Source organism: Phyllobates terribilis, unplaced genomic scaffold, assembly GCF_046119375.1.
Source record: "Phyllobates terribilis strain yellow unplaced genomic scaffold, ASM4611937v1 Scaffold_13__5_contigs__length_258822181, whole genome shotgun sequence".
NCBI lineage: Eukaryota > Metazoa > Chordata > Amphibia > Anura > Dendrobatidae > Phyllobates > Phyllobates terribilis.
In genome coordinates, this window is record NW_027362773.1 from 91,299,250 (window position 1) to 91,319,737 (window position 20,488).

At 56.9% G+C, this 20,488-nt stretch overlaps 1 pseudogene; it reads left to right on the forward strand.

Annotated features, from left to right (window-relative positions):
* LOC141173774 (1-phosphatidylinositol 4,5-bisphosphate phosphodiesterase zeta-1-like) overlaps positions 1-20,488 on the forward strand; it is a 132,037-nt pseudogene that overhangs the window by 38,138 nt on the left and 73,411 nt on the right.

The following is a 20,488-nucleotide window of genomic DNA, read 5'->3' on the forward strand; positions in this document are numbered from 1 at the left end:
ACCATGTTACAGCAGTATAGTTACTGCAGCTCTGGAGGTGACTGGAGGATAAGACACGATTTAGCAGCAGAATAGTGACTGCAGCTCTGGAGGTGACTGGAGGATAGGACACCATGTTACAGCAGTATAGTGACTGCAGCTCTAGAGGTGACTGGAGGATAGGACACAATGTTACAGCAGTATAGTGGCTGCAGCTCTGGAGGATAGGACACCATGTAACAGCAATATAGTGAGTGCAGCTCTGGGGGTGACTGGAGGATAGGACACGATGTTACAGCAGTACAGTGGCTGCAGCTCTGGAGGTGACTGGAGGATAGGACTCCATGTAACAGCAGAATAGTGAGTGCAGCTCTGGAGGTGACTGGAGGATAGGACACCATGTTACAGCAGTATAGTGACTGCAGCTCTGGAGGTGACTGGAGGATAGGACATTATGTTACAGCAGTATAGTGGCCTTCAGCTCTGGAGGATAGAACACCATGTAACAGCAGTATAGTGAGTGCAGCTCTGGGGGTGACTGGAGGATAGGACACGATATTACAGCATTATAGTGGCTGCAGCTCTGGAGGTGACTGGAGAATAGGACACCATGTACCAGCAGTATAGTGGCTGTAGCTCTGGAGGTGACTGGAGGATAAGACACGATGTTACAGCAGTATAGTGGCTGCAGCTCTGGGGGTGACTGGAGGATAGGACACCATGTTACAGCAGTATAGTGGCTGCAGCTCTGGGGGTGACTGGAGGATAGGACACCATGTACCAGCAGTATAGTGGCTGCAGCTTTGGAGGTTACTGGAGGATAGGACACCATGTTACAGCAGTATAGTTGTTGCAGCTCTGGGGGTGTCTGGAGGAAAGGACACCATGTACCAGCAGTATAGTGGCTGCAGCTCTGGGGGTGACTGGAGGATAGGACACCATGTAACAGCAGTTTAGTGGCTGCAGCTCTGGGGTGACTGGAGGATAGGACACCATGTAACAGCAGTATAGTGGCTGCAGCTCTGGGGGTGACTGGAGGATAGGACACCATGTAACAGCAGTATAGTGGCTGCAGCTCTGGAGGTGACTGGAGGATAAGACACCATGTAACAGCAGAATAGTGGCTGCAGCTCTGGAGGTGACTGGAGCATAAGACACCATGTAACAGCAGTATAGTGGCTGCAGCTCTGGGGGTGACTGGAGGATAGGACACCATGTAACAGCAGTATAGTGACTGCAGCTCTGGGGGTGACTGGAGGATAAGACACCATGTAACAGCAGTATAGTGGCTGCAGCTCTGGGGGTAACTGGAGGATAGGACACCATGTAACAGCAGTATTGTGACTGCAGCTCTGGAGGTGACTGGAGGATAAGACACCATGTTACAGCACTATAGTGGCTGCAGCTCTGGCGGTGACTGGAGGATAGGACACCATGTTACAGCAGTATAATGGCTGCAGCTCTGGGTGTGACTGGAGGATAAGACACGATTTATCAGCAGAATAGTTACTGCAGGTCTGGAGGTGACTGGAGGATAGGACACCATGTTACAGCAGAATAGTGACTGCAGCACTAGAGGTGACTGGAGGATAAGACATGATGTAACAGCAGTATAGTGACTGCAGTTCTGGAGGTGACTGGAGGATAAGACACGATTTAGCAGCAGAATAGTGACTGCAGCTCTGGAGGTGACTGGAGGATAGGACACTATGTTACAGCAGAATAGTGACTGCAGCACTGGAGGATAAGACACGATGTAACAGCAGAATAGTGACTGCAGCTCTGGAGGTGACTGGAGGATAGGACACCATGTTACAGCAGTATAGTGACTGCAGCTCTGGAGGTGACTGGAGGATAGGACACCATGTTACAGCAGTATAGTGGCTGCAGCTCTGGAGGATAGGACAACCTGTAACAGCAGTATAGTGAGTGCAGCTCTGGGGGTGACTGGAGGATAGGACACGATGTTACAGCAGTATAGTGGCTGCAGCTCTGGAGGTGACTGGAGGATAGGACTCCATGTAACAGCAGAATAGTGAGTGCAGCTCTGGAGGTGACTGGAGGATAGGACACCATGTTACAGCAGTATAGTGACTAGCTCTGGAGATGACTGGAGGATAGGGTATCATGTTTCAGCAGTATAGTGGCCTTCAGCTCTGGAGGATAGGACACCATGTAACAGCAGTATAGTGAGTGCAGCTCTGGGGGTGACGGTAGGATAGGACACCATGTTACAGCAGTATCGTGGGTGCAGCTCTGGGGGTGACTGGAGGATAGGACACCATGTTACAGCAGTATAGTGGCTGCAGCTCTGGAGGTGACTAGAGGATAGGACACCATGTTACAGCAGTATAGTGGCTGCAGCTCTGGAGGTGACTGGAGGATAGGACACCATGTTACAGCAGTATAGTGGCTGCAGCTCTGGGGGTGACTGGAGGATAGGACACCATGTTACAGCAGTATAGTGGGTGCAGCTCTGGGGGTGACTGGAGGATAGGACACCATGTTACAGCAGTATAGTGGCTGCAGCTCTGGGGGTGACTGGAGGATAGGACACCATGTACCAGCAGTATAGTGGCTGCAGCTCTGGAGGTGACTGGAGGATAGGACACCATGTTACAGCAGTATAGTGGCTGCAGGTCTGGGGTGACTGGAGTTAAGGACACCATGTTACAGCAGTATAGTGGCTGCTGAGCCTCCGGTCTTGGGGTCCCTGCGGCCTCCGGCCTCGGCCCCTTCCTGTGGATGACTCCGGCCTCTTTCAGCCCGCAGGGAGAGCTATCTGACCATAGAAGGCTTCAGCAGATTGATGACCTCAGAGGACGTCCACATCCTGCGGAAGGAGCACCGCCATGTCTATCAGGACATGACCCAACCGCTGACCAACTACTACATCTCCTCCTCCCACAACACCTACCTGCTGTCCAACCAGATCGTGGGCCAGAGCCACCTGTACGCCTACAGCAGGTACCCACTGTGACCCACCGTCTACCACGGGGTCCGCGGGAATAGCGGCCACCTGAGACTATACAGGGAGGTCTCTCTACATGTCCTGCTCTTCTTCTGGGATCACAAACTTTCCTCCTCCCCACATCTAATTTTCTCCTGTGGGGGTCACATACTTTCCTCCTCCCCACATGTCGTGCTCTCCTGTGGGGGTCACATACTTTCCTCCTCCCCACATGCTATGTTCTCCTGTGTGGGTCACATACTTTCCTCCTCCCCACATGCTATGCTCTCCTGTGGGGGTCGCATACTTTCCTCCTCCCCACATGTTGTGCTCTCCTGTGGGGGTCACATACTTTCCTCCTCCCCACATGTAGCGCTCTCCTGCGGCGGTCACATACTTTCCTCCTCCCCACATGTCGTGCTCTCCTGCGGAGGTCACATACTTTCCTCCTCCCCACATGTTGTGCTCTCCTGTGGGGGTCACATACATTCATCCTCCCCACATGTCGTTCTTTCCTGTGGGGGTCACATACTTTCCTCCTCCCCACATTTCGTGCTCTCCTGTGGGGGTCACATTCTTTCCTCCTCCCCACATGTTGTGCTCTCCTGTGGGGGTCACATACTTTCCTCCTCCCCACATGTAGCGCTCTTCTGCGGAGGTCACATACTTTCCTTCTCCCCACATGTTGTGCTCTCCTGCGGAGGTCACATACTTTCCTCCTCCCCACATGTCGTGCTCTCCTGTGGGGGTCACATACATTCCTCCTCCCCACATGTCGTTCTTTCCTGCGGAGGTCACATACTTTCCTCATCCCCACATGTAGCGCTCTCCTGCGGAGGTCACATACTTTCCTCCTCCCCACATGTTGTGCTCTCCTGCTGGGGTCACATACATTCCTCCTCCCCACATGTCGTGCTCTCCTTCGGGGGTCACATACTTTCCTCCTCCCCACATGTAGCACTCTCCTGCGAAGGTCACATACTTTCCTCCTCCCCACATGTAGCGCTCTCCTGCGAAGGTCACATACTTTCCTCCTCCCCACATGTCGTGCTCTCCTGCTGGGGTCACATACTTTCCTCCTCCCCATATGTCGTACTCTCGTGCGGAGGTCACATACTTTCCTCCTCCCCACATGTCGTGCTCTCCTGCCGGGGTCACATACTTTCCTCCTCTCCACATGTCGTGCTCTCCTGCGGAGGTCACATACTTTCCTCCCCCCCACATGTCGTGCTCTCCTGCTGGGGTCACATACTTTCCTCCTCCCCACATGTAGCGCTCTCCTGCGGAGGTCACATGCTTTCCTCCTCCCCACATGTTGTGCTTTCCTGCTGGGGTCACATGCTTTCCTCCTCCCCACATGTCATGCTCTCCTGCGGAGGTCACATACTTTCCTCCTCCCCACATGTTGTCTTCTCCTGCTGGGGTCACATACTTTCCCCCTCTCCACATGTCGTGCTCTCCTGTGGGGGTCACATACTGTCCTCCTCTCCACATGTCGTGCTCTCCTGCGGGGGTCACATACTTTCCTCCTCCCCACATGTCGTGCTCTCCTGCGGGGGTCACATACTTTCCTCCTCCCCACATGTCGTGCTCTCCTGCAGGGGTCACATACTTTCCTCCTCTCCACATGTCGTGCTCTCCTGCGGAGGTCACATACTTTCCTCCTCCCCACATGTCGTGCTGTCCTGCTGGGGTCACATACTTTCCTCCTCCCCACATGTAGCGCTCTCCTGCGGAGGTCACATACTTTCCTCCTCCCCACATGTTGTGCTTTCCTGCTGGGGTCACATGCTTTCCTCCTCCCCACATGTCGTGCTCTCCTGCGGAGGTCACATACTTTCCTCCTCTCCACATGTCGTGCTCTCCTGTGGAGGTCACATACTTTCCTCCTCCCCACATGTTGTCTTCTCCTGCTGGGGTCACATACTTTCCTCCTCTCCACATGTCGTGCTCTCCTGTGGGGTTCACATACTGTCATCCTCTCCACATGTCATGCTCTCCTGCGGGGGTCACATACTTTCCTCCTCCCCACATGTCGTGCTCTCCTGTGGGGGTCACATACTTTCCTCCTCTCCACATGTCGTGCTCTCCTGCGGGGGTCACATACTTTCCTCCTCCCCACATGTCGTGCTCTCCTGCGGGGGTCACATACTTTCCTCCTCTCCACATGTCGTGCTCTCCTGCAGAGGTCACATACTTTCCCCCCCCCCACATGTCGTGCTCTCCTGCTGGGGTCACTTACTTTCCTCCTCCCCACATGTAGCGCTCTCCTGTGGCGGTCTGTAACAAGGCTACTCTCTTGGGAGCAGTCTGAGGTATCACAGGAACCCTTTCTATTTAAAGTCCGGCTGGTTTATTCCACTCCTCATAAACCGCATCACAGGGAACCTACACACAGCGCTTGTACCGCCACAAGGTGAAACAAAGTAACGAGTCCATACAATAGTGCGGGGTCACCTGCTTGGCTTAGAGTCCCAGCTTCTTAGTCCTTTAGCAAAGCCACACAATCCAGGAGGTCTGCACACCTCCATACATAGAACCACGTGTGAGACAAACCCAGGGATGGAGATATTGTAAGCAGGCATCCCACCCAACTCTTTAGCTGTTCACAATAAACCTGATCCTGGCATGGCTGATTAACCCCTCTTAGTACAATGTGTACTAGAGCATTAATCCAGGTTTACATCACAGAGGACATGCACCTCTGTGATACATATCTCCCATCTACTATGTGTCCTGCAGCCACCTTACAGTGTCACATACTTTCCTCCTCCTCACATGTCGTGCTCTCCTGCTGGGGTCACATACTTTCGTCCTCCCCACATGTCGTGTTCTCATGTGGGGGTCACATACTTTCCTCCTCCTCACATGTCGTGCTCTCCTGTAGGGAGTCACATATTTTCCTCATCTCCACATGTCATGCTCTCCTGCATGGGTCACAAACTTTCCTCCTCTCCACATGTCATACTCTCCTGCATGGGTCACATACTTTCCTCCTCTCCACATGTCGTGCTCTCCTGCTTGGGTCCCATACTATCCTCTTCTCCACATGGAGCGCTCTCCTGCATGGGTCACATACTTTCCTCCTCTCCACATGTCGTATTCTCCTGCATGGGTCACATACTTTCCTCCTCTCCACACGTCGTGCTCTCCTGCATGGGTCACATACTTTCCTCCTCTCCACATGTCATCTTCTCCTGCATGGGTCACATACTTTCCTCCTCTCCACACATCGTGCTCTCCTGCATGGGTCACATACTTTCCTCCGCCCCACATGTCGTGCTCTCCTGCATGGGTCACATACTTTCCTCCTCTCCACATGTCGTGCTCTCCTGCATGGGTCACATACTTTCCTCCTCTCCACATGTCGTGCTCTCCTGCATGGGTCACATACTTTCCTCCTCTCCACATGTAGCGCTCTCCTGCGTGGCTGCCGCTGTCTGGAGATTGACTGCTGGGATGGAGAGGCGGATGAGCCTGTTGTCTATCACGGATACACATTGACTAGCAGGCTGCTCTTCAAGGCCGTCATCTCTGTCATCGAGCAGTTCGCCTTTCAGGTCAGTGCCGCCGTGCGTTATACAGTAATAGCGTTATACTGTTCTCATGTCATAACGACTTACCGCGCTCACCACCTGCCTATGCTCATATAGTGCTAAAGGGGTTGTCACACGAACAATGTACATTGTAATCAATAGAGCATGGAATAAAAATAAGTGCTGAAATCATCGTATAATGTGCCCCCCGCTGTGTCCTGTGTAATGGCTGCGTCTGACCATGAAGGACCTGGATGGCACATACCACAGAACCTGGCTGGGGGGAAATTATAATGAGTGATTATAAAGACAGCATAGCAGTGACTTGAAGTTGCTACTTTCTCAAGTAACACATTTCCCTGCCTGTTTTATCACAGGAGCAAGTGATTCTCCTTCCCGGGATCACTATAAATGAGGTCAGTGCGGTGAAGCTCCGGCTGCTGCTGAGTTCAGATGTCACTGACTTGATTTATGATGAGATTAGAGTGCAGGGACACTCGCTCCTGTGATGAAACAAGCAGGGAAATGTGTTACTTCATAGAAAGAATTAGCTGCAGTGCCCTGCTGTCCGGTCTGCAACCTCTCTTCTTCCCTTACCTGCTCTGGAGCTGTGGTACGTGACGTCCAGGCACCTGCACGGTCTGACGAACCCATTACACCAGTACACAGTGGGGGGGGGGGGCACATTATAATTAATAATATATTATATATTAACACATCCAATGTCCATTCCAAGATCTAATGATTAAAATATACTTTGTTCTTGGGAAAAAATAGGAAAACCCCTTTAATTAAAGACAGATGCATGTTCACCATGGCCAATAAATGGGCATACAAACACCGTGCAGCCGCACTCTACAATCACTGAATACACGAGCACCGTATAGCGGTATTCTACCTACACACTATAGGACAGATGTGTGCTCCATGGTGGGGTCAGGAGAGATGTGTGCTCCATGGTGGGGTCAGGACAGATGTGTGCTCCATGGTGGGGTCAGGACAGATGTGTGCTCCATGGTGGGGTCAGGACAGATGTGTGCTCCATGGTGGGGTCAGGACAGATGTGTGCTCCATGGTGGGGTCAGGACAGATGTGTGCTCCATGGTGGGGTCAGGACAGATGTGTGCTCCATGGTGAGGTCAGGACAGATGTGTGCTCCATGGTGGGGTCAGGACAGATGTGTGCTCCATGGTGGAGTCAGGACAAATGTGTGCTCCATGGTGGAGTCAGGACAAATGTGTGCTCCATGGTGGGGTCAGGACAGATGTGTGCTCCATGGTGGGGTCAGGACAGATGTGTGCGCCATGGTGGGGTCAGGACAGGTGTGTGCTCCATGGTGGGGTCAGGACAGATGTGTGCTCCATGGTGGGGTCAGGACAGATGAGTGCTCCATGGTGGAGTCAGGACAGATGTGTGCTCCATGGTGGGGTCAGGACAGATGTGTGCTCTATGGTGGGGTCAGGACAGATGTGTGCGCCATGCTGCGGTCAGGACAGATGAGTGCTCCATGGTGGAGTCAGGACAGATGTGTGCTCCATGGTGGGGTCAGGACAGATGTGTGCTCCATGGTGCTGTCAGGACAGATGTGTGCTCCATGGTGGGGTCAGGACAGATGTATGCGTCATGGTGGGGTCAGGACAGATGTGTGCGCCATGGTGGGGTCAGGACAGATGTGTGCGCCATGGTGGGGTCAGGACAGATGTGTGCTCCACGGTGGGGTCAGGAGGACAAATGTGTGTTCCACGGTGGGGTCAGGAGGACAGATGTGTGCTCCACGGTGGGGTCAGGAGGACAGATGTGTGCTCCACGGTGGGGTCAGGAGGACAGATTTGTGCTCCACGGTGGGGTCAGGAGGACAAATGTGTGCTCCATGGTGGGGTCAGGACAGATGTGTGCTCCATGGTGGGGTCAGGAGGACAGATGTGTGCTCCATGGTGGGGTCAGGACAGATGTGTGCTCCATGGTGCTGTCAGGACAGATGTGTGCTCCATGGTGGGGTCAGGACAGATGTATGCGTCATGGTGGGGTCAGGACAGATGTGTGCTCCATGGTGGGGTCAGGACAGATGTGTGCTCCATGGTGGGGTCAGGACAGATGTGTGCTCCATGGTGAGGTCAGGACAGATGTGTGCTCCATGGTGGGGTCAGGACAGATGTGTGCTCCATGATGGGGTCAGGACAGATGTGTGCTCCATGATGGGGTCAGGACAGATGTGTGCGTCATGGTGGGGACAGAACAGATGTGTGCGTCATGGTGGGGTCAGGACAGATGTGTGCGTCATGATGGGGTCAGGACAGATGTGTGCGTCATGGTGGGGACAGAACAGATGTGTGCGTCATGGTGGGGTCAGGACAGATGTGTGCGTCATGATGGGGTCAGGACAGATGTGTACGCCATGGTGGGGTCAGGACTGTGGGAACAGACGCCCTTCTAGCCCCTTTCCAGTGATCACTGCCGATTCCGTTGATCCATGGACTCAATCCCGTATACAGCTGTTATGTCCCGACCTTTCCGTATAATACCCCCATATAGTGCTCATGCAGTGCCGCCATATAGTAGGGTGGATGATGCTCCCTGAGTGACCGCATGGACCGCTCACCCCTTTCTTTCCTATTCTTTGCCTCCAGGCCTCCGCATATCCACTCATCCTGTCCCTGGAGAATCACTGCTCCCCCCGGCAGCAGGAGGTGATGGCCCAACACCTGAAGACCATCCTGGGCGAGAAGCTGCTCTCCATGACCCTCGGCAATGCATTCTCCAGAGTCCTGCCTTCCCCTGAGGTGAGAGGCGAGAGATGAGCGAGGAGTGGAGAGAGAGGAGATGAGCGAGGAGAGGTGAAAGAGGAGATGAGAGGAGAGGTGAGAGATGAGCGAGGAGAGGTGAGAGAGAAGATGAGAGGAGAGGTGAGAGATGGGCGAAGAGAGGTGAGAGATGAGCGAGGAGAGGTGAGAGAGGAGATGAGAGGAGAGGTGAGAGAGAGAGGTGAGAGATGAGCGAGGAGAGGTGAGAGATGAGCGAGGAGAGGTGAGAGAGGAGATGAGAGGAGAGGTGAGAGATGAGTGAGGAGAGGTGAGAGATGAGCGGGGGAGGAGAGGGGAGAGATTAGTGAAGGAGGAGAGGTGAGAGATGAGCGAGGAGATGAGAGGAGAGGAGAGATGAGCGAAGAGAGGTGAGAGATGAGCAAGCAGAGGAGAGGAGAGAGATGAGCAAGCAGAGGAGAGGTGAGAGATGAGCAAGCACAGGAGAGTGAAAGATGAGCGAGGGGATGAGAGGGGAGAGATTAGCGAAGGGAGGAGAGGAGAGGTGAGAGATGAGAGAGGAGAGGTGAGAGATGAGCGAGGGGAGGAGAGGGAGAGATTAGCGAAGGGAGGAGAGGTGAGAGATGAGCGAGGGGACGAGAGGTGAGAGATGAGCGAGGCGAGGAGAGGTGAGAGATGAGCGAGGAGAGGTGATAGATGAGCAAGCAGAGGAGAGGTGTGAGAGATGAGCGAGGAGATGAGGCGGAGAGGTGAGAGATGAGCAAGCAGAGGAGAGGTGAGAGATGAGCAAGGGGAGGAGAGGTGAGGTGAGCGAGGGGAGGGAGAGGGAGAGATTAGCGAAGGGAGGAGAGGTGAGAGATGAGCGAGGGGAGGAGAGATGTGAGAGATGAGCGAGAAGATGAGCGAGGAGAGGTGAGAGATAAGCGAGGAGAGAGATGAGTGAGGGGTGGGGTGAGAGATGAGCGAGGAGAGGTGAGAGATGTGAGAGATGAGCGAGGAGATGAGCGAGGAGAGAGATGAGTGAGGAGAGGAGAGAGATGAGCGAGGAGGAGCTGTGAGAGATGAGCGAGGGGAGGAGAGAAGAGAAATGAGCGAGGAGAGGAGAGGTGAGAGATGAGCAAGCAGAGGAGAGGTGAGAGATGAGCGAGGGTATGAGAGGAGGGTGAGCAAGGGGAGGAGGTGAGAGGTGAGCGAGGGGAGAGATGAGAGATGAGCGAGGGAGGAGAGGTGAGAGTTGAGCGAGGGGAGGAGAGGTGAGAGATGAGTGAGGTAAGAGATGAGCGAGGGAAGGAGAGGTGAGAGATGAGCGATGAGAGGAGAGGTGAGAGATGAGCGAGGAGATGTGAGGGAGAGGTGAGAGATGAGCGAGGGGAGGAGAGGTGAGCGAGGAGAGGTGAGCAAGGAGAGGAGAGGTGAGTAAGAGGAGGACGGGGAGTGATAATATGAGCGAGGAGAGGAGAGGTGAGAGATGAGTGAGGGGAGGAGAGGAGAGAGATGAGCGGAGAGGTGAGAGATGAGCGAGAAGAGGAAGCGGTGGGATATGAGCGAGGAGATGAGAGGAGAGGTGAGAGATGAGCGAGGAGAGGTAAGAGGTGAGCAAGGGGAGGAGAGAAGAGGGGAGAGATAAGATGAGCGAGGAGGGGAGAGGTGAGAGATGAGCAAGGGGAGGAGAGAAGAGGGGAGAGATAAGATGAGCGAGGAGGGGAGAGGGAGAGATGAGCAAGGGGAGGAGAGGGAGAGGTGAGAGATGAGCAAGGGGAGGAGAGGACAGTTGAGAAGTGAGGGGAGGAGAGGAGAGGAGAGGTGAGAGGTTGAGAGAGGGAAGGAGAGGTGAGAGATGAACTAGGGGGAGAGAGGAGAGGTGAGTGTTGAGCGAGGAGAGGAGATGTCAGCAGAGGCCATTGGTCACCAGGGATCCCGGCCCATCATGTGTATTACATCCTCGGGTTATTCATATAATGGGGGGTGTATATGATGCCGGGTGTCTTACACCCCATAGTAATCTCTGTTCATACATCATGATTCAAGTTGTCTCTAATTACAGGCCCTGAAAGGTAAAATCCTAATAAAAGACAAGAAGGTGGGGCTTTGAAGGACACAATCCTGAAGCCCTTCTCCAGCGGCCAACGGCCGGGTTGCAGAGTATCAAGGAGCAGGTCGAAGATGATGGAAAAGAGGAATCAAAGAAGAGGAGATTCTTCGCAAAACTGCTGCAACGACGAAGCCAGGTGTCCAAAACCCAACAGGTGACCCCAGGAGCTTAAATCTGGCCCATGTGCTCCTAACCCTTTTCCACTCCTCTCCCTCTTCCCCCATTCTGCTTCTAGTCATCTGTCCCCGCTCTTCGCCCTGTGCTTCCCTCTGCTCCTCGTCCTGTGCTCCCCTCCGCTCCTCGCCCTGTGCTCCCCTCCGCTCCTCGCCCTGTGCTCCCCTCCGCTCCTCGCCCTGTGCCTCCCTCGCTCCTCGCCCTGTGCTCCCTCCGCTCCTCGCCCTGTGCTCCCTCCGCTCCTCACCCTGTGCTCCCCTCCGCTCCTTGCCCTGTGCTCACCTCCGCTCCTTGCCCTGTGCTCCCCTCCGCACTTCGTCCTGTGCTTCACTACTCTCCTAGCCCTGTGCGTTCCTCCGCTCCTAGCTCTGTGCTCCCCTCCACTCATCGCCCTGTGTTCTTCTCCGCTTCTCGCCCTGTGCTTCCCTCCGCTTCTCGCCTGTGCTTCCCTCCGCTCCCTCGCCCTGTGCTCAACAACCACTTCTCGCCCTGTGCTTCCCTCCATTCCTCACCCTGTGCTTCCCTTCATTACTCGCCCTGTGCTTCCCTCTGCTCCTTGCTTGTGCTCACCTCCGCTTCTCGCCCTGTGCTTCCCTTCGCTTCTCGCCATGTGCTCCCCTTCGCTTCTCGCCCTGTGCTCCCCTTCGCTTCTCGCCTGTGCTCCCCTTCGCTTCTCGCCCTGTGCTCTCTCCGCTCCTTGCCCTGAGCTCTCTCCGCTACTTGCCCTGTGCTCACCTCCACTCCTCATCCTGTGCTCCCCTCGGCTTCTCTCCCTGTGCTGTCCTCTCCGTGCTTTCCTCTGCTCCTCGTCCTGTGCTTCTCTCTGCTCCTTTCCCTGTCTGCTTCCCTCTGCTCCTTTCCCTGTGCTGTCCTCTCCCAGTGCTTTCCTCCGCTCCTCGTCCTGTGCTCCCCTCCACTTCTCATCCTGTGCTTCCCTCCGCTCCTCGCCTTGTGCTCTCCTCGCCCTGTGGTTTCCTCTGCTCCTCACCCTTTGCTTCCCTCTGCTCCTCACCCTGTGCTTCCCTCTGCTCCTCACCCTGTGCTTCCCTCTGCTACTACTCACTCTGTGCTTCCCTCTGCTCCTCACCCTGTGCTCCCCTCCGCTCCTCGCCTCTGCTCCCCTCCGCTCCTCGCCTCTGCTCCCCTCCGCTCCTTGCTCTGTGCTCCCTCCGCTCCTTGCTCTGTGCTCCCCTTTGCTTCCCGCCCTGTGCTCTTCTCCGCTCCTTTTCTGTGCTCACCTTCGCTCCTTGCCCTGTACTCACCTCCACTCCTTGCCCTGTACTCACCTCCACTCCTCACCCTTGGCTCCCCTCCACTCCTCGTCCTGTGCTCCCCTTCACTCCTCACCCTGCTCTCCTCCTCTACTCGACCAGTGCTTTCCTCCGCTACTCGCCCTTGACTCCCCTCCACTCCTTGACCTTGACTCCTCTCCACTCCTTGCCCTTGACTCCCCTCCACTCCTCGCCCTTGGCTCCCCCTCCACTCCTTGCCCTGTGCTCCCCCTCCACTCCTTGCCCTGTGCTCCCCTTCACTCCTTGCCCTGTGCTCCCCTCCACTCCTTGCCCTGTGCTTTCCTTTTCTCCTTGCCCTTGGCTCCCCTCCACTCCTTGCCCTGTGCTCCCCTTTTCTCCTCGCCCTTGGCTCCTCTCCTCTCGTAGCCCAGTGCTACCCTCCTCTCCTCGCCCTTGGCTCCCCTCCTCTCCTCGCCCTTGGCTCCCCTCCTCTCCTCGCCCTGTGCTCCCCTCCTCTCCTCACCCTGTGCTCCCCTCCTCTCCTCACCCTGTGCTTCCGTCCTCTCCTCACCCCGTGCTCCCCTCCTCTCCTCGCCCTGTGCTCCCTCCTCTCCTCGCCCAGTGCTCCCCTCCTCTCCTCGCCCTGTGCTCCCCTCCTCTACTCGCCCTGTGCTCCCCTCCTCTCCTCGCCCTGTGCTCCCCTCCTCTCCTCGCTCTGTGCTCCCCTCCTCTCCTGGCCCTGTGCTCCCCTCCTCTCCTCGCCCTGTGCTCCCCCCCTTTCCTCGCCCTGTGCTCCCCCCCTCTCCTCGCCCAGTGCTCCCCCCCTCTCCTCGCCCAGTGCTCCCCTCCTCTCCTCGCCCAGTGCTCCCCTCCTCTCCTCGCCCAGTGCTCCCCTCCTCTCCTCGCCCAGTGCTCCCCTCCTCTCCTCGCCCTGTGCACCCCTCCTCTCCTCGCCCTGTGCTCCCCTCCCCTCCTCTCCTCGCCCTGTGCTCGTTTCTTCTGCTCGCCCTGTGCTTCCCTCCTTGCTCTGTGCTTCCCTCCTCTCCTCACTGTGCTTGCCTCCGCTCTTCATCCTGTGCTTCTTCCGTCTCGACGTCCTGTGCTTCTTTCCTCTCCTCTCCCTGTGCTCCCTTCCACTCCTCGCCCTGTGCTCCCGCCCTCTCCTTGCCTGGTGCTCCCCTCCTCTCCTCGCCCTGTGCTCCCCTCCTCTCCTCGCCCTGTGCTCCCCTCCTCTCCTCGCCCAGTGCTCCCCTCCTCTCCTCGCCCCGTGCTCCCCCCTCTCCTCGCCCCGTGCTCCCCCCCTCTCCTCGCCCTGTGCTCCCCCCCCCTCTCCTCGCCCCGTGCCCCCCCCCCCTCTCCTCGCCCCGTGCTCCCCCCTTCTCCTCGCCCCGTGCTCCCCCCCTCTCCTCGCCCAGGGCTCCCCTGCTCTACTCGCCCTGTGCTCCTTTCTTCTGCTCACCCTGTGCTTCCCTCCTCGCCCTGTGCTTCCCTCCTCTCCTCGCCCTGTGCTTCCCTCCTCTCCTCGACCTGTTCTTCCCTTCTCTCCTTGTGCTCCCCTCCTCTCCTCACCCTATGCTTCCCTCTGCTCCTCGTCCTGTGCTCCCCTCTACTTCTCGTCCTGTGATTCCCTCTGGTCCTCGCCCTGTGCTCTCCTCGCCCAGTGGTTTCCTCCGCTCCTCGTCCTGTGCTCCCCTCCACTTCTCATCCTGTGCTTCCCTCCGCTCCTCGCCTTGTGCTCTCCTCGCCCTGTGGTTTCCTCTGCTCCTCACCCTTTGCTTCCCTCTGCTCCTCACCCTGTGCTTCCCTCTGCTCCTCACCCTGTGCTTCCCTCTGCTACTCACCCTGTGCTTCCCTCTGCTCCTCACCCTGTGCTCCCCTCCGCTCCTCGCCTCTGCTCCCCTCCGCTCCTCGCCTCTGCTCCCCTCCGCTCCTTGCTCTGTGCTCCCCTCCGCTCCTTGCTCTGTGCTCCCCTTTGCTTCCCGCCCTGTGCTCTTCTCCGCTCCTTTTCCTGTGCTCACCTTCGCTCCTTGCCCTGTACTCACCTCCACTCCTTGCCCTGTACTCACCTCCACTCCTCACCCTTGGCTCCCCTCCACTCCTCGTCCTGTGCTCCCCTTCACTCCTCACCCTGCTCTCCTCCTCTACTCGACCAGTGCTTTCCTCCGCTACTCGCCCTTGACTCCCCTCCACTCCTTGACCTTGACTCCTCTCCACTCCTTGCCCTTGACTCCCCTCCACTCCTCGCCCTTGGCTCCCCCTCCACTCCTTGCCCTGTGCTCCCCCTCCACTCCTTGCCCTGTGCTCCCCTTCACTCCTTGCCCTGTGCTCCCCTCCACTCCTTGCCCTGTGCTTTCCTTTTCTCCTTGCCCTTGGCTCCCCTCCACTCCTTGCCCTGTGCTCCCCTTTTCTCCTCGCCCTTGGCTCCTCTCCTCTCGTAGCCCAGTGCTACCCTCCTCTCCTCGCCCTTGGCTCCCCTCCTCTCCTCGCCCTTGGCTCCCCTCCTCTCCTCGCCCTGTGCTCCCCTCCTCTCCTCACCCTGTGCTCCCCTCCTCTCCTCACCCTGTGCTTCCGTCCTCTCCTCACCCCGTGCTCCCCTCCTCTCCTCGCCCTGTGCTCCCTCCTCTCCTCGCCCAGTGCTCCCCTCCTCTCCTCGCCCTGTGCTCCCCTCCTCTACTCGCCCTGTGCTCCCCTCCTCTCCTCGCCCTGTGCTCCCCTCCTCTCCTCGCTCTGTGCTCCCCTCCTCTCCTGGCCCTGTGCTCCCCTCCTCTCCTCGCCCTGTGCTCCCCCCCTTTCCTCGCCCTGTGCTCCCCCCCTCTCCTCGCCCAGTGCTCCCCCCCTCTCCTCGCCCAGTGCTCCCCTCCTCTCCTCGCCCAGTGCTCCCCTCCTCTCCTCGCCCAGTGCTCCCCTCCTCTCCTCGCCCAGTGCTCCCCTCCTCTCCTCGCCCTGTGCACCCCTCCTCTCCTCGCCCTGTGCTCCCCTCCCCTCCTCTCCTCGCCCTGTGCTCGTTTCTTCTGCTCGCCCTGTGCTTCCCTCCTTGCTCTGTGCTTCCCTCCTCTCCTCACTGTGCTTGCCTCCGCTCTTCATCCTGTGCTTCTTCCGTCTCGACGTCCTGTGCTTCTTTCCTCTCCTCTCCCTGTGCTCCCTTCCACTCCTCGCCCTGTGCTCCCGCCCTCTCCTTGCCTGGTGCTCCCCTCCTCTCCTCGCCCTGTGCTCCCCTCCTCTCCTCGCCCTGTGCTCCCCTCCTCTCCTCGCCCAGTGCTCCCCTCCTCTCCTCGCCCCGTGCTCCCCCCTCTCCTCGCCCCGTGCTCCCCCCCTCTCCTCGCCCTGTGCTCCCCCCCCCTCTCCTCGCCCCGTGCCCCCCCCCTCTCCTCGCCCCGTGCTCCCCCCTTCTCCTCGCCCCGTGCTCCCCCCCTCTCCTCGCCCAGGGCTCCCCTGCTCTACTCGCCCTGTGCTCCTTTCTTCTGCTCACCCTGTGCTTCCCTCCTCGCCCTGTGCTTCCCTCCTCTCCTCGCCCTGTGCTTCCCTCCTCTCCTCGACCTGTTCTTCCCTTCTCTCCTTGTGCTCCCCTCCTCTCCTCACCCTATGCTTCCCTCTGCTCCTCGTCCTGTGCTCCCCTCTACTTCTCGTCCTGTGATTCCCTCTGGTCCTCGCCCTGTGCTCTCCTCGCCCAGTGGTTTCCTCTGCTCGTCACCCTGTGCTTCCCTCTGCTCCTCACCCTGTGCTCCCCTCCGCTACTCGCCTGTGCTCCCCTCCGCTCCTTGCCCTATGCTCCCCTTTGCTTCTCGCCCTGTGCTCACCTTCACTCCTTGCCATGTACTCACCTCCACTCCTCACCCTTGGCTCCCCTCCACTTCTCGTCCTGTGCTCCCCTCCGCTCCTCACCCTGCTGTCCTCCTCTCCTCGACCAGTTCTTTCCTGCGTTACTCGCCCTTGGCTCCCCTCCACTCCTTGTCCTTGGCTCCCCTCCACTCCTTGCACTGTGCTCCCTTTCTCTTCTCACTTTGTGCTCCCTTTCTCTCCTCACCCTGTGCTCCCCTTCTCTCCTCACCCTGTGCTCCCTTTCTCTCCTCACCCTGTGCTCCGCTTCTCTCCTCACCCTGTGCTCCCCTTCTCTCCTCACCCTGTGCTCCCCTTCTCTCCTCACCCTGTGCTCATTTCCTCTGCTCGCTCTGTGCTTCCCTCCTCGCTCTGTGCTTCCCTCCTCGCTCTGTGCTTCCCTCCTCGCTCTGTGCTTCCCTCCTCTCCTCACTCTGCGCTTGCCTCCGCTCCTCGCCCTCTGCTCCCCTCCTCTACTCGTCCTGTGCTTCTTTCCTCTCCACGTCCTGTGCTCCTTTCCTCTCCTCATCCTGTGCTCCCGTCCTCTCCTCGCCCTGTGCTCCCGACCTCTCCTCGCCCTGTGCTCCCGTCCTCTCCTCGCCCTGTGCTCCCGTCCTCTCCTCGCCCTGTGCTCCCGTCCTCTCCTCGCCCTGTGCTCCCGTCCTCTCCTCGCCCTGTGCCCCCGTCCTCTCCACGCCCTGTGCTCCCGTCCTCTCCTCGCCCTGTGCTCCCGTCCTCTCCTCGCCCTGTGCTCCCGTCCTCTCCTCGCCCTGTGTTCCCCTCCTCTCCTCGCCCTGTGCTCCCCTCCTCTCCTCGCCCTGTGCTCCCCTCCTCTCCTCACCCTGTGCTCCCCTCCGCTCCTCGCCCCGTGCTTCCCTCTGCTCCTCACCCTGTGCTCCCCTCCGCTCCTCACCCTCTGCTCCTCGTGCTCTGGCCCTCAGGTCCTTGCGATCTGCTCTACAACCTTTGATCTCCTATGCTCCTTGTCTACTGGCTACTAACCCCCTTTAACCCTTCTTCTGCGCGGCCTCTGCTACCCCCCTGTGTTCCTCGCTCTCTGCCCACTTCTGATCCTCACCATCTGCTTTGCCCTCTGCTTCTCGTCCACTACACCTTCTCTGCTCCTCGTCCTGTACCTCTGCTTCTCGCCCACTGCACTTTCTCTGCTCCTCGTCCTGTACCTCTGCTTCTCGACCACTGCACCTTCTCTGCTCCTCGTCCTGTACCTCTGCTTCTCATCCACTACACCTTCTCTGCTTCTCATCCTGTACCTCTGCTTCTCGTCCACTACACCTTCTCTTCTCCTCATTCTGTACCTCTGCTTCTCATCCACTACACCTTCTCTGCTCCTCGTCCTGTACCTCTGCTTCTCGTCCACTACACCTTCTCTGCTCCTCATCCTGTACCTCTGCTTCTTGTCCACTACAGCTTCTCTGCTCCTCTGCTTCTCGTCCACTACATCTTCTCTACTCCTCATCCTGTACCTCTGCTTCTCGCTCACTGCACCTTCTCTGCTCCTCGTCCTGTACCTCTGCTTCTCGTCCACTGCACATTCTCTGCTCCTTATCCTGTACCTCTGCTTCTCGTCCATTACCCCTTCTCTGCTCCTCATCCTGTACCTCTGCTTCTTGTCCACTACACCTTCTCTGCTCCTCATCCTGTACCTCTGCTTCTCGCCCACTGCACCTTCCCTGCTCCTCATCCTGTACCTCTGCTTCTTGTCCACTACACCTTCTCTGCTCCTCATTCTGTACCTCTGCTTCTCATCCACTACACCTTCTCTGCTCCTCATTCTGTACCTCTGCTTCTCGTCCACTACACCTTCTCTGCTCCTCATCCTGTACCTCTGCTTCTTGTCCACTACACCTTCTCTGCTCCTCATCCTGTACCTCTGCTTCTCGTCCACTGCACCTTCCCTGCTCCTCATCCTGTACCTCTGCTTCTTGTCCACTACACCTTCTCTGCTCCTCATTCTGTACCTCTGCTTCTCATCCACTACAACTTCTCTGCTCCTCATTCTGTACCTCTGCTTCTCGTCCACTACACCTTCCCTGCTCCTCATCCTGTACCTCTGTTTCTCGTCCACTACACCTTCTCTGCTCCTCATCCTGTACCTCTGCTTCTTGTCCACTACACCTTCTCTGCTCCTCATCCTGTACCTCTGCTTCTCGTCCACTACACCTTCTCTGCTCCTCATTCTGTACCTCTGCTTCTTGTCCACTACACCTTCTCTGCTCCTCATTCTGTACCTCTGCTTCTTGTCCACTACACCTTCTCTGCTCCTCATCCTGTACCTCTGCTTCTCATCCACTACACCTTCTCTGCTCCTCGTCCTGTACCTCTGCTTCTCGTCCACTACACCTTCCCTGCTCCTCATCCTGTACCTCTGCTTCTTGTCCACTACACCTTCTCTGCTCCTCATCCTGTACCTCTGCTTCTTGTCCACTATACCTTCTCTGCTCCTCATCCTGTACCTCTGCTTCTTGTCCACTACACCTTCTCTGCTCCTCATCCTGTACCTCTGCTTCTTGTCCACTACACCTTCTCTGCTCCTCATTCTGTACCTCTGCTTCTCGTCCACTACACCTTCTCTGCTCCTCATCCTGTACCTCTGCTTCTCGTCCACTACACATTCTCTGCTCCTCATCCTGTACCTCTGCTTCTCGTCCACTGCACCTTCTCTGCTCCTCATTCTGTACCTCTGCTTCTCGTCCACTGCACCTTCTCTGCTCCTCGTCCTGTACCTCTGCTTCTCATCCACTACACCTTCTCTGCTCCTCGTCCTGTACCTCTGCTTCTCGTCCACTGCACCTTCTCTGCCCCTTATCCTGTACCTCTGCTTCTTGTCCACTACACATTTCCTGCTCCTCATCCTGTACCTCTGCTTCTCATCCACTGCACCTTCTCTGCTCCTCGTTCTGTACCTCTGCTTCTCATCCACTACACCTTCTCTTCTCCTCGTCCTGTACCTCTGCTTCTCGTCCGCTACACCTTCTCTGCTCCTCATTCTGTACCTCTGCTTCTCGTCCACTGCACCTTCTCTGCTCCTTATCTTGTACCTCTGCTTCTCGTCCACTACACCTTCTCTGCTCCTCATCCTGTACCTCTGCTTCTCGTCCACTACACCTTCTCTGGTCTTTGTCCTGTACCTCTGCTTCTTGTTCACTACACCTTCTCTGTTCCTGATCCTGTACCTCTGCTTCTTGTACACTACACCTTCTCTGCTCCTCATTCTGTACCTCTGCTTCTCATCCACTGCACCTTCTCTGCTCCTCATCCTGTACCTCTGCTTCTCGTCCACTACACCTTCTCTGCACCTCATCCTGTACCTCTGATTTTTGTCCACTACACCTTCTCTGCTCCTCATCCTGTACCTCTGCTTCTCGTCCACTACACCTTCTCTGCTCCTCATCCTGTACCTCTGCTTCTTGTCCACTACACCTTCCCTGCTCCTCATCCTGTACCTCTGCTTCTTGTCCACTACACCTTCTCTTCTCCTCATTCTGTATCTCTGCTTCTCGTCCACTGCTCCTTCTCTGCTCCTCATTCTGTACCTCTGCTTCTCGTCCACTACACCTTCTCTGCTCCTCATTCTGTACCTCTGCTTCTCGTCCACTACACCTTCTCTGCTCCTCATTCTGTACCTCTGCTTCTCGTTCACTACACCTTCTCTGCTCCTCATCCTGTACCTCTGCTTCTTGTCCACTACACCTTCTCTGCTCCTCATCCTGCTCCTCAGCTTCTCGTCCACTACACCTTCTCTGCTCCTCATCCTGTACCTCTGCTTTTTGTCCACTACACCTTCTCTGCTCCTCATCCTGTACCTCTGCTTCTCGTCCACTACACCTTCTCTGCTCCTCATCCTGTACCTCTGCTTCTTGTCCACTACACCTTCCCTGCTCCTCATCCTGTACCTCTGCTTCTTGTCCACTGCACCTTCTCTGCTCCTC